The 13,328-nt window shown below is 35.6% G+C and overlaps 1 protein-coding gene across 7 annotated transcripts in view; it reads left to right on the top strand.

Moving 5' to 3' along the window:
* Window positions 1–13,328, top strand: part of LOC134363293 (neurexin-1) — a 765,130-nt gene that overhangs the window by 21,490 nt on the left and 730,312 nt on the right. The window lies entirely within an intron of this gene.

Genomic DNA, 13,328 nt, shown 5'->3' with positions numbered 1-13,328 from the left:
TTTTTCCTCAAAATACTGTTAGGTCTTATTTCCTGTGAAACAACAGTTTTGGAAACCAAGTTAAAGAAATCTGGATTATAACTGTCATTTTTCAGTCATTGGTGTATATTTAAAAATACAGAAATTATTAATAATGCCTATTCTATACTGAATATTTATGAAATATATGAAAAAGTGACTATGAATAAGCATTACGATCCTATGAGGGACTCAATATAAATGAGTCTTACAGTCAATATATTAATTCTTATTGGAAAGACACATAACTGTAATTCCGGGCATAACTGGGTAAGAGAGAAAAGAGCAGCAGAAAACATGCCTCCCATTCTCAGGGGCTTACAACTTACTGAAGGCATCCAAGCACTGAAGAGGATTGACGTCAGCATATGATGCAAACATTGAACGGGGAGTGGAAGAGATGAGTTCGAAAGACTTTTCAATTCCTTTCGGTGCTATGATTTGTGTGCATGAAGCTGAGAGAGAATAATACTGACTGTAGACAATCAAGTGCTAAGAGAGGTAACAAGGTACAGTAGAAATAGAGTGTAATTTGGAAAAACACAGACTACAAACTGTCAGTATATCACTAGGCAAAATATTTAGCTTTTCTGAGCCTCAATATCCTAATCTGTAAAATGGTCCTAAGAGTTGCTACCCTTGTATGTAAAGAATAGCCTATAAAGGATGTTAGCACATGTGTTCATTTTTGTTTGTATATGTCTGAAGCAACTCTGGAAGAACCAAAACAATAATAATAACAACAATAATAATAACAGTTGTCTTTGAAGGGGAGGAGGGTGGGTCGGAGACTGGACAGATAAGAGAGATGAGAGAGAGACTTTTCTTTGTATATTTTTATGTTTTTTTTTTTAAATTAGGTTTTAGAAATATTACCTATTTTTTAAAAGAAAGAAATAGACTGGGTATGTTAAATAACTTTGGAACATTTTACCAATAGGAGGCAAGGCTTGCTTAATGCTAATGTAGTTATTTTTTAACTTCAAAGTGTAAAATGTCTAATTAGGACTAGATTTTACTTCTTTCTGTGATGAACTGGAAGGAGCACCTTTTGGACATTTAAGAGATTTTTTAAAAAAAATCTTGATCCCTGCTCTTTGGAAATTTCTTGGTCTAGGTAAAATAAAAACTTACCTTTACATTTTTCTTTAAAGAGACTGACCAATCAATAAATATGGTCAATCTTTATTTCTTTACTTCAAGATATGTCCTACAGAAATGACATGACGTACAGTAGGAAGAAAATCTGATATTTGTTAGCACTTAATTAACGGTCCATACTGTAGAAGGATTCCAAGGAGTTTTCAACTTGGTGCTATTATTACCAGTACAACAAGGTCACAAACACTTTGAGTTTAATAGCATCAAAGAGATGGTTTAAATTTGGGACACTTAGGGAACATATGATCTTTTGTCTTACTTTTTATATCACCTAAGGTTTTCTTTCTTCTTTGTTTTGGTCCCACCATGGACAGAATATCTCATCCAGAAAAATTATAATTGGCCTGGCAAAGGATACAGTCAAGTCGATACCAATTTGATATAAATTAAATGGAAGAGTTGTGCTCCATCACTTTGACAACTAAATTACATGAAACTCAGCTGGAGATCAGGTGCTGCTTACTTTTCCAAATGGAGCTGGTGGTGGAGCAATCTCATTTGACACTATTAACCGTCTAGATGGCTTCATATTTGGACATCCCGTAAGACCCACTTTTAACTTCACTGACCAAAAAGTTTAAGCGTAACGTACCATACAAAAACCTTACAAACAGCTCCTTATCAAAGGACAAGAGAAAATTTAGAACATGCAAGGGAAACAGAATTTTTTTAAATGAATATTTATTACTGTTTCTACTTAATCTTTAATCATACAAACATGCCTACTGTGTGCTTAATTTGTGTGCTAAAGAAGGCGGTAGGGTGAATGTAAAGAGGGCAGTATATAGAGTTTAGAAGTTGTTGGCTGCTTTGTGTGCCTGCAGAAAGGACTATTGGGATTAAACATACTTTAGGGGTTGTGTTAGTTTGTTATTGGTGCTGTAAAAATTACCATGAATGGCTTTAAGCAACACAAACTTATTATCTCATACTTCTGTAGGTCAGAAGTCTGAGTATATAGAGTGTCTAGCTAGGGTGGGTCTTTGGGTTAGGCCAAAGTCGAGGTGTTGGCAGAGCTGTGCTGTTTTTCTAGAGACTCTCAGGTGGAGTCTACTTCAAGCTGTTCAGGTTTTTGGCTAAATTCAGTTCCTTCTGGTTGTAAGCCTGAGGTCCCATTTTCTTTCTGGCTATTCAGCAGGGGCCTGGATTTTACCTAGAGGCAACCTTCATTCCTTTTCAGGCATTCTTAAGTACCCTCTCCCCTGCCTCCAAGCAATGGCAAGTTAAGTTTCTCTCCTACTTCAAATACTTCTGACATCCTCTTCTGCTACATCTCTCCTGCTTCCAAAGTTCTTTGCTTTTAAGAATTCACACAATTAGATTGGGTCCACTCACATAATCCAGGATCATCTTTCTATTTTCAGGTCCATAATATTAATTACATCTGAAAGTCCTTTTTGCCTTGTTAAAGGCGTATTCACAGGATCCAGGAATTAAGATGTGAACATCTTTGGTGGTGGTGATGATTCTGCCTACCTTAGGTGGTAAATCCCAAAAGATACAAAGTGTGAATATTACTGGAATTCTTTAAGTTTTGGATGGAGAGTTAACTTAGTGCTGTTGTTCCAGTTTAATCTTTATCATCCCAAACTCTAGGTTTTAAGAAAAGTTTACTGAAGACTAGATCCTGCTCCCATTTTGTGTGCATGGTACATACAGGCTGTACCATTACTATCTGTGAAAGATAATTAGTTCCTGATCTCAAAGAGGTTGACAGGCAACTTGGAAAGATAAGTAACAATACAGATAGTCAATTGGTAGTATAAGTGATTAACGCTCCAAAAATATGTATATAGAGAACTTTTGGTTCTAGAACTATGGGAAAACTTTAGATGGCCTTAAAGCATACTCAAAGCATGAGAGTTGGGAAACAGAAAAAGAAAGAAAGAAGAAAAGAAGGAAGGGAGGAAGGAAGCGAGAGAGAGAGAGAAAGAAAGAATGGAATCAGGAAAGAGAAAACCCTATTTGAAGGCAAATTTGATTAGAGAAGAAAGTTCTACTGGATACTTTCTAGGGAATAAAAGAAACTAGTTCATTATATCCTATTCCAGTGGTTTTTGAATTTGCGGACTCAAGATCCAAGTGTACTCTTCAAATTTATTGAGAATCCCAAAGAACTTTTCTTTATGTTTGTTATGTAGGTTTTATATATAAATATATTATATTTAGAGTTTACTGGAAAAAAACCATGTAAGTATGTATTTATTAATTGATTTAAAAATAATAACCAACTCATTGCATGCTAAAATAAGTAATGTACTTTTATAAAAATAATATATTTTCCAAAACTGAAATAATTTATTGAGAAGAGTGGCATTGTTTTACATTATTGGAAAATCTCTTCAATGATCGGTTTAATACAAGACAGAAAGATTTTCGTTATCTACTTCTGCATCCTATCTTCTGTAATATCAGATGTCTTTTGGCTTCTAGACAGCTCCATTGCATATTTGTGAGATGATAAAAATGGTTTTGGCCCTTGGATCCCTGAAAAGGTCTCAGGGACCACCAACCATCCTTGGACAACACTTTGAGAACTGCCATCTATATAGTCAACAAATCACCTGCTAAGTGCCAAACACTGTTCTAAGGGTAGAGACACAGGATAAATAAGACAGATAATAACCCTGCCCTCACAATGATTAATTTCTCATAAGGAAAGGTTGATATTAAAGAGAAACAAATAAGATGATTTCAGATAGTGACAGGTAGGTGTCATAAAGAAAATAAAACGTGTTGGGATGAACTGTTGTGGAGATGGGGCTGGGTTGTTGTTTAGAGACAGAGTAGTCAAGGAAATCTACACAAAGCAGTGACATTAGGTGAGGAAGCACAGCCTTATGAAGAACTGGGGAGAACATTATATTTTGAGGGAACAGCTAGTGCGAAGACTCCAAAGTAAATTGAAGAGTTAAAGGAACAAAAAGGCCAACCTGGAGGCAGAGAAAATACTAAGAAACAGGGAGGTGGGCAGGACAATTTCATTCCTGTCCTTGTAGACCATGGTCAAGATTCTGGATTGCATTCTAAATATTATTCGAAGATTTGAAGAAAATAATATCATCTAATTCACATTTTCAAAACATCACTCAAACTGCTAAATGAAGCATTCTTCTTTAAAAGAGCAAGAAAGTAAGACGGGAGACCATTCAGGGAAGTATTGCATTAGGCCAGATAGCAGAGGAGATGATGGGCAGTGGTCAGATTCAGGATGGAGATAAACCTAACAAAACTAATATATTAATTTCCCTTTAGTCTGATTAAAACCCATTTATTTCCCTGACCATTTCTCTAACTTGTCAAGTTCACTTTAAACTACGCTCCGGTCTTTCAAAGTCTTAACTTCTCTTTCCAACTTTTCTCATACATAGCTTTAATGAGCATCCTCTCTCATAGAGACCATTATAGCATATTGATCCTCTCATATCATAACTTAACTCATTGGCCTGTGATGGTGAGTCTTTTCTAGAACAACTTTTCTTGTACATTCAAAATGAATATTGATGAAGGTTATTTATACAGGCAAAAAATACGACGCCCAGGCTTACATGTGCAAAACATTCCATGCAATGTCTATTTACTATTTCTCTTTCTACTTTCCCATCTGTCCCACTCTGAATACATCTTTATCTCCTGGTTGTTGAAAGGTTGCAGGGCATCGAGGTTGTCATATTGCTGATACAGTAGGCCAAGTTTGTATATGAGCCTGTTTTGTTAAGGTGCTTGGAGTAAATAATAAGCTATCAATAAGACAAAAGAAACAATTTGGAAACAAAAGTTGAAATTAAGAATGATACTAATTTGTCTTTGAGGAACTTACACATTAGGCTTTTCTTGTGAATAGACTCAATAAGCAGCTGCTCAAGTGGTGTGATTTCATGGTCTAAGAAAATACTCTTGGTCTCCAAAATGCCTCTTCTATGACTGTTGCTAACATATGAAACTTCATAATTAAAATTTTTTCAAATTTAATCCAACGGACTTAGCTCCCTGTTAAAATCAAAGTACTCTCAAGAAAGGCCCAGTGATCCTCACCCAAAATTCATATTTTAGTTGTAACGAGTGTGCTGGTTCCTTTACTAAGAGCTGCTTTGACAGGTACAGGATAAAAGAAGTTATAGCTATTGGGAACCAAGAGGAAAACACACAGATATTGGAAGAAGAGGCATAGACGATTTTCTCTGCCTGCTTCACTTCAATGCCTTGGATTACTTGGCCCTCTATCTACCTAATCATTACCTTCTCTACCAAATTGTGATTTAGCTGAGAGTAGAAGCATGTTTAAAGAGTTCTAAGACCCAGGTTTTCATTTCTAACTCTCGATCAGAATATCACTTACTTCCGGGATTGCTTTTTCCCCATCTGTTAGAAAGGAGATTTGTAATACCATTGGCTACCTGGATGAAGTGAAGAATTGAGTACCTTTTAATTTTCATTATTTTCTCATATGCATCGAACATGTTACGGTCTTCAAAGATGCACCTTATATACTGTCTTTTAAAGAGCCACTCCAATCAGGCTTATATACCCATGCCTTTTGAATATTAGGTAAACTTAGGCACAGGAAATTAATGCACAAATTCATGTGGCTGAATAGTGTTATCTGATCATTTATCTTCACATCTTCCCACTATATCATGTTGACTTTTATTACTATGTCCTAGACACAACCCTTTTTATAACTGCTAACATACTTAACATATTTTATTAGTTTAAATTTTGTTTCTCTTTTTGTACAATCGTTTGCCTTAATTATACTCTAACATTAATTATGTAATAAAAATTCTTACTGGGAGGAAGGAATTAAATCAGTGGCCTTTGACCCCCAAAGGAAAGCACAGAAGATTTAGTTTAATCTCATGTATTCTGGACTTCTATGTAAATAGACTAATGACATGAGTAAAAGACCTTCTTAGCAGGATGTTTCTGTCTAAGGGTTCCCTATAGTGAATAGAACCCAGGATCTAGACCCCAAGGTTACGTGGGGCATTTCACATAAGCTGTATCACCGATGGAGTATAAAATGTTTCATATGAACTCCTTGATAGTTTATATTCTTGAAATTATTCAGCAAATCTTAGTACTAGGTAAGATCTTGAATTCATCTGAGTCTGATTTGAAAATCTGATCTTCACATTTGTGAATGGATAGTACAACATACATTCTGGAGGAATCTTAGGTAGAAACATTGGTGATAAGAAGCCATTTTGTTTTCTTTGCCCTTAAAGTTAAAATGTTACTGACACAACACGTTGGTAAATAGTCTCAGTCTCTCTACTGCGTTGGTGAGATCAAAGCCACCCTTTCAAGTAGTGAAAATGCCTGATTTAATTTCAGTAGGTATAAATCAAAATTAAGCCTAGGAAACAGGACGCATAAATAGCTGTAGAGAATCCAGCTGTTTGTATTCTAAAGGCACTCACAAATCAATTTGCATGGAGGAGATGTGGCTGTGAGATAAGGGAATTGTCTTTCAGTCCAGTCAGAAGCAGTCACCAGGATCTGAAGTATCCAACAGGGAGAAAACTAGCAATCATTATTTTTTTTAAAAGGCAAGGAAAGATTGTATTGCTAATGTAAGGAATAAAGTCTTTACTTTTTGTAGTGATTTTTTTGTTCCATAGTACATTTTCTTGATAAAATATGAATACTGGGATAAAAGGGATATCTGATTTCACTTCAAAGTCAGTAAGACAAAGAATGTAACCCCCATCTTCTCATAACCAAATCAATTGATTTGTCCTTTGGTAAAATTGGCTTGGTGTTCTTTTCTCTACCTTGAATTTAACCAAATGAAATGATGCTTATTAAATTCTGACTTTGTAAAAAACAAACAAACATTTTCTGTATCCACTCATCTGATGATGGACATTTGGGCTGGTTCCAACTCTTGGCTATTGTAAAGAGTGCTGCGATGAACATTGGGGAACAGGTATACCTTCAACTTGATGATTTCCATTCCTCTGGGTATATTCCCAGCAGTGGGATAGCTGGGTCATATGGTAGATCTATCTGCAATGTGGTATATCTACACAATAGAATACTACTCAGCTAAAAAAAGGAATGAAATACTGCCATTTGCAATGACATGGATGGACCTAGAGAGAATTATAGTAAGTGAAACAAGTCAGGCACAGAAAGAGAAATATCACATGTTCTCACTTACTTGTGGGAGCTAAAAATAAATAAATACACACACACACACACACACACACACACACACACACACACACAAAAACGGGGGCGGGGAAGAAGACATAACAATTGCAATTCCTTGAAATTGATTTGACAAGTGAACAGAAAGGACATTGTTGGGAGGGAGGTAGGGAGGGAGGGGGGAGGGATTATTGGCCACAATAATCAACCACATTGTATATCGACAAAATAAAATAAAATAAAATATTTTAAAAAAGAACTGATCCCCGAACAAACAAACAAACAAAAAACAGACAGACAAATCAGTCATCTTGAGTGTTCAGTTTTAAATAGATTATCCTCACACAGAAAATAATTACTTCAATAAACAGATATAGAACATTATTGAATGCCACAAAGATGGACAGATTTAAAGATTTTGTTGTTTACATAGTGTTTATTTTTAGTATACAGCTTAGAAGTTGACCCGTGTTACGGTTTAGTTTCAACTGTAATATGTTCACCCATAAAATAAGAGAGAAAATACTCCCAAAAAGGTAAAATAACATGTCCAAGCTGACACAATATGTAAATGTAAGAGACAGTGTTAGAGCCCTTTTTTCCATTCAAATTCCTGGGATCTTTCCCCTTTACTCTAATATTTTAACTTACAGTGTTTTATTACAGTCAAGTAACAATTCATATGTTTGTAAGTGGTACCTATTGTTTAAAAATACAATTAATCTTTACCTATTACAGAATACACACTTCAGTCCCCAAACCTCAAAATAACATGCTGTGAAATGTACTTTTAGGTTATAGACACATGTACCATTTTGAAAATATACCAACTTTCTCAATTTGAGTTTAGATCCTAGTTACTATGTCTTTTTTTCTCTTTATAATTTCCTTTGTAGTTAGTGTTAATAAAACTGCTATTTTAATGCAGAAATATGAGAGTTCATTTATTCAAAATATTTAATTCAGTACTGTATAAACAGTTATGACAGTTTTGTGCTTTTGTTCTGTGCCAGTTCATTGGGCTGTTGCATACAAGTGTAGATAAGAAGAAGTGGGAAAGTTCCTGGGCACAGTGGATGGAAGGACCTTGGCTGCATTCTGAAGGACACCTAGGAGAAACCAGGAAGAAGCTTAGGACAAGCTGTTTAACGTTTGACTCTCACTGCCAACTGGTGGTGTTCTTTGTCACACCAGCCTCTAATTTTGGCATCTCAATCTACCTCTTATACTCTTTCTGTTAGCATTTAGTACTTAGAATTTTGGCATGTAATGAGGATTCTCTTTCCCCTATTTCCTCTACAAAAATCTGCTCACAGGGTCAGTGTCTTTCTTTTCTATGTTTTCATACTTTCTCCTTTAGATTTTTGCCTTTTAATCTGCATTCTCCTTGTGATGTGAAAAACCTTGCCCCATCACAAACTATTCAAGTGTCAGCATTCAGCAGAGTCAGCAGGGCAAGTTTAGGGGAATGGAGGCTGGCTAACAGTAAATTCCCTGATTTTGCACCCACTAGGTCTTTTTCTATTCCACTGATCAATAATGATGGCAGTCACTAATAATTTAGCACTTCCCATTTACAAAATTCACTTGTAGTTTATTTTTTTCCCAGACTATTTTTTTTTAAATTAAACATGAAACTCATAGATTTTCACAGATTGGTATGCAAGGCCAATATTCACAAAAATGAACATTTGACTGGCAGATGAAGAAACAGTGAAACAGTGATTGATAGTGACATTTTTCTGTTGTGCTAACATGAAGAAGCTGACAAGGACAAATTAGAAGGGGTGTGAGTAATTGTTTCAGTTCAGCACTAACAGAGTGACTCACACTACCCAAAGGGAAAAAGAGAAAAGAAAAAAATTAAAACCTCACCCCAATGTTTAATCTAAGATCATCATTGCTGGAAAATCTAATGAGATTGCAAAAATAGCTTTTTGTTATGATGGGTCATAAAATAAACAGGAACAAAATAGTGGTAGATGAGTGATTTTGATTCTCTATTTAATATTGTGTTCGAATGTGGCTTTTCACAGTCTGATTAGAATTTTAAATATGTCTGGGAATCAAGAAGAAACAGAAGTTCTGAACAAAAAAAATCTCCACAGACTAGCTTCTTAGGCAGACTGGAATGCTTTGACCTTGAAAAGATACATCCAGAACAAGCTAAAAACAGCACATAATATTATTGTTAACATACAACACACAGCACATTATTGTGTATCACAAAGTAACAATAAAAAACAACCAGAAGATAAAAAGAGGAATTATGTTCAAAACAAGATGACACAATGATGCAATCTTTAATAATATCCAAAGGTATTTCTATTCCCTTTATGAAATAGAGCCGCTTTTCTTATGGAGGATCATTCATTCAGATAATGTATTCCAAGACAATTTCTTTCTGTATTTTTTTTTTTTTTTAGTTAACTAGGCTTACTTGGAAAATAAAAAAGGAGGGGGAATTAGTAAGGATTAGATAGACTCTCTTCTTTTATATGGTCTCAAGCCAATTCATTTGCTAGTTCTTTCTTTGTTTTCACATGCAGATAGATGTGTTTTCCAAAGCCAGCCTGAATCAGTACAGACTATAAATTAAAGCCTTTTCAGATGAGTACAGGTAACTTCCACCTAGATAGCTTCAAGTTTTGTACAAGTAAAAGGAAGCATATTTTGGAAGCCTTTACAAATGAGTGTTCTATATTCTTCACAGGGAGTGGGAGCTGTTGGGTTACAGTTGTAGTCAGAGTGAGAAAGCAGAGAGAGGATTCTCTGTGGAAATGACGCTCACTCTGCCTGTGCGGTTGTTACGGCCACAAGAAGACTGACTGCAACTAAAGGGGGCTGGTGATGTGCAATGAGGGTAAAGGTTCGGAAAGGAACTGGATGGTTACTCCGTGCTCCTTTTTGTTTTCTTAGTCCAACCTGACAATTCTATATAATGCAGTATCATTCTGCAGTGCGAAAGCAGAAACCCTGATCGTAAAGGAATAAAAAGGCATCACAAATCTTTACAATGGCGTTTCAGAATAAGACTGCTCATGTGTAATGTTTCCACATAAGAAAATAAGACCGTTTATCCTTCCTAAAGAAATAAAATGAACAATTAAAAAGTTTTAAAAATTTCCTCAACTCCTATGTTTAAAATATCTCGTTTATTTGAATTACTATTGAAATGTCTTATGACATAACAAGGTGCATCTGAACCTGTTATCACAGAGTTAAGTCTATAAACACTATTCTGAAAACATGCGTTTTCATTTACATGTAATACAGTTATTCAAGTATTTTATAGTCTGCCAAGCCCAGTTCTATGTTCCTGAGATTTTCTTTCCCCTTTTCAGACCTTATTCGTTTTTCTGTTTACTTTTAAGCTCAGAAAATTCACTTCTAAAGATCACTCAGAGTATGAAATCAAGTATGTGTAACTCTCTTCACATCTTTAAAGACTGTATTTACCTACAAAGAAACTATGGCCATTAGAAATTCCTGTCATGCTTCCATCTAAAATGTAGTCATTGACTTTTGAAGTATTAAAAGAAAATACCTTTAGAAAAGTGTCACTATGGGGCAATGAGTTTATTAAAATAGATCCTGAGTTTAACACCCAGCTTAATGCATTATTTAATCTGTTGTACCTGATGAGAGGACAGATATTTCACAAGGATAAAACTGGGGGCACAGTGGGTCAGAGATTCCCATGGTTAGAGGAAAAGAAGGGGAAAGGGAGTGATTAATTTAATATTTGTGTGTGTGTTTGTGGAAGAGACAATCAAGAAAAGTATTTAACATATTTTTTCTTCTTCTATTTGTCTCACTTGAACCAAAGAAATTATAGCTTTAAGACCACAGTTTGATCAGGCCTGTGCTACAATATGACACAGGATGAGAGTACTTCAGCACAAATATGTACTGTCTTCCTATACAAGTACATGTGCTCAAAGCCACTTATTAGAGACACACTACAGTCCACTCCTGCCACCCTCACTCAGACTCATGAATGTCATTGTGTATGACATCTCAGACTAAAGACTGAGTGAAATCTAGAAACTTGCAAACATTTTCCTGTTCCCACCAAATCTCACAGGCAAGGCTCTGATGGCTTCACAGTATGATGCATTAGAGAATTCATCCATTTTGTTGCCTCTGGATGGTTTTTATTCTATACATAAAGAGCACCATCAGAATTTCATAGGTCTGCATGCTGAATCATTCATAGAACAGGCCATCTAATGCATATTTATGAATGTCTGGAATATTCTGTTTTATAACACTGTGCTTTTCATCATGTTTTGCATTTCAGGTTATATACAATTATCAGCAAGCCTAGCAGCAAATTGCCCAGTCTGGAAAGTTGGGTTTCACTTCAAATTTTATGTAAAAATCAAATGTTAACATCATAGCATTCTGTTTGCAGTTGTTATTCAAAATATAAGCTGATGAGAAGTCCCAAATGGGTTTATAAAGCTGTTAGCCTTTGTTTCATTTCAAAATAACTCTTTTCATAGACAAAGCAATAGATGACAGTCTTGAATGTAACTAATTTTCTACACTGGACTCTCTTCTAGGCACTTTTGGAGAATACAGAGATGGAAACAACTTTCTCATTTGCTACCTAAGAACTTAATATTTACTAGGGAGGAGATCATGTGGTAAAAACACCACAGTGCAGAACCAAGCAACTGTATTAAACCTAAGGCAGGATATAAACCAAAGACTTCTGGCTTGGAAATACAGATAGCTTCATAGAGAATGTAATTTAGAACTGGTCTTCGCTATACAGGGCATTTAAATAACGGAGTCCGGTTACCTATACAGGCATGGCATTTAGAGCAGAATCGTCTTGGTGTAAGCAAAAGATTAAACATACTGATATGCAGTTGTGCTGATTGATGTCTGGCTGGCTGATGGAACTGTTTATTATTTTTGTTAGGCTTTTAACAAATAAGGGCTACAGAGATGGTAGAGTATTCTTGTTTGTCAACTGTAATATTTTGTTTCAATTTGATTTGTAATGTAACAAGTTTATATATATTAAATTTAGTTGAATGTTGATTTAAAAGGTTTTTGAGAAGTATCTCAATGTAATGTCTTAAAATAGACTAAATTGAATACCCTGAATCATGCTCACATAACTTAGATCCAATTGCAGAAAACCCAACTATTAATAGTCAAGGGGATTTCTATTTATTTTTAAGTCTCCAGATTGGAAAAAGAATCTATTGCAACGTGTTTTCAGGAAGCAGACATAGCTTAATATAGTACAAAGAACCTGAAAAACAACACACAGTCAGAAAGTACCAAACTCTGATTAGCAGCAGCAAGCCCATGCTGTGTCCTAGTGGACTTTACGCTTTTGGACTAATTGTATAATCAATATTCTTCTACTGGATTTCAAACTAATTTTACTCTTGAGAGTGCTTGGAGCATGGAGGGCCTTGCTGCCTAGCACATAAATTGGCATTAAACAAAAGCAGCAACAAAAAGTCCATCGTAATACTGAAAAGAAAGAAGGTCCTTGACAAGATAAGGGATGCTATCTCCTATTACTTTCATCTTTGTTAGAATCTGAGGAATCCTTAATGATTGCAGTGAAAACCTGTCTAACTGGGTCCTAGGGACGCACAGGCAAAAAAACTTCATTTCTTCTTCCCACACCTATCTATGTGTTTTAGAGTGGTGAAATCTCTTTAAAATGAGCATTAAGAGAAGCACTGGAAGAGGACAAAAATAGAGTGGGTATGCCATAACTAAATGAGATATGTAAGGAGGGCTCTGAAGGGAGGCTTCTGTTTGTGGTTAGGCTGGGAAGATACAATACGTGTGAACATACAAACAAGTGAATGGACTATGGTGGTGTGTGGATGGAGGGAGAGCCTGGATGCCACAGGCATTTGGAGACTCCATAGGCTATCCTCAGGGAAAGCACTAGACTCGGGGAAGGAGACCCTAGGTCGGGCTCTGATCTGAGAGTTATTCAGAAAGAGATGGAA

The sequence above is a fragment of the Cynocephalus volans genome, chromosome 14, assembly GCF_027409185.1.
Source record: "Cynocephalus volans isolate mCynVol1 chromosome 14, mCynVol1.pri, whole genome shotgun sequence".
NCBI classification, from domain to species: domain Eukaryota; kingdom Metazoa; phylum Chordata; class Mammalia; order Dermoptera; family Cynocephalidae; genus Cynocephalus; species Cynocephalus volans.
The sequence above is the reverse complement of the archived record's forward strand: the minus strand, read 5'-3'. Positions and strand labels throughout refer to the sequence as shown.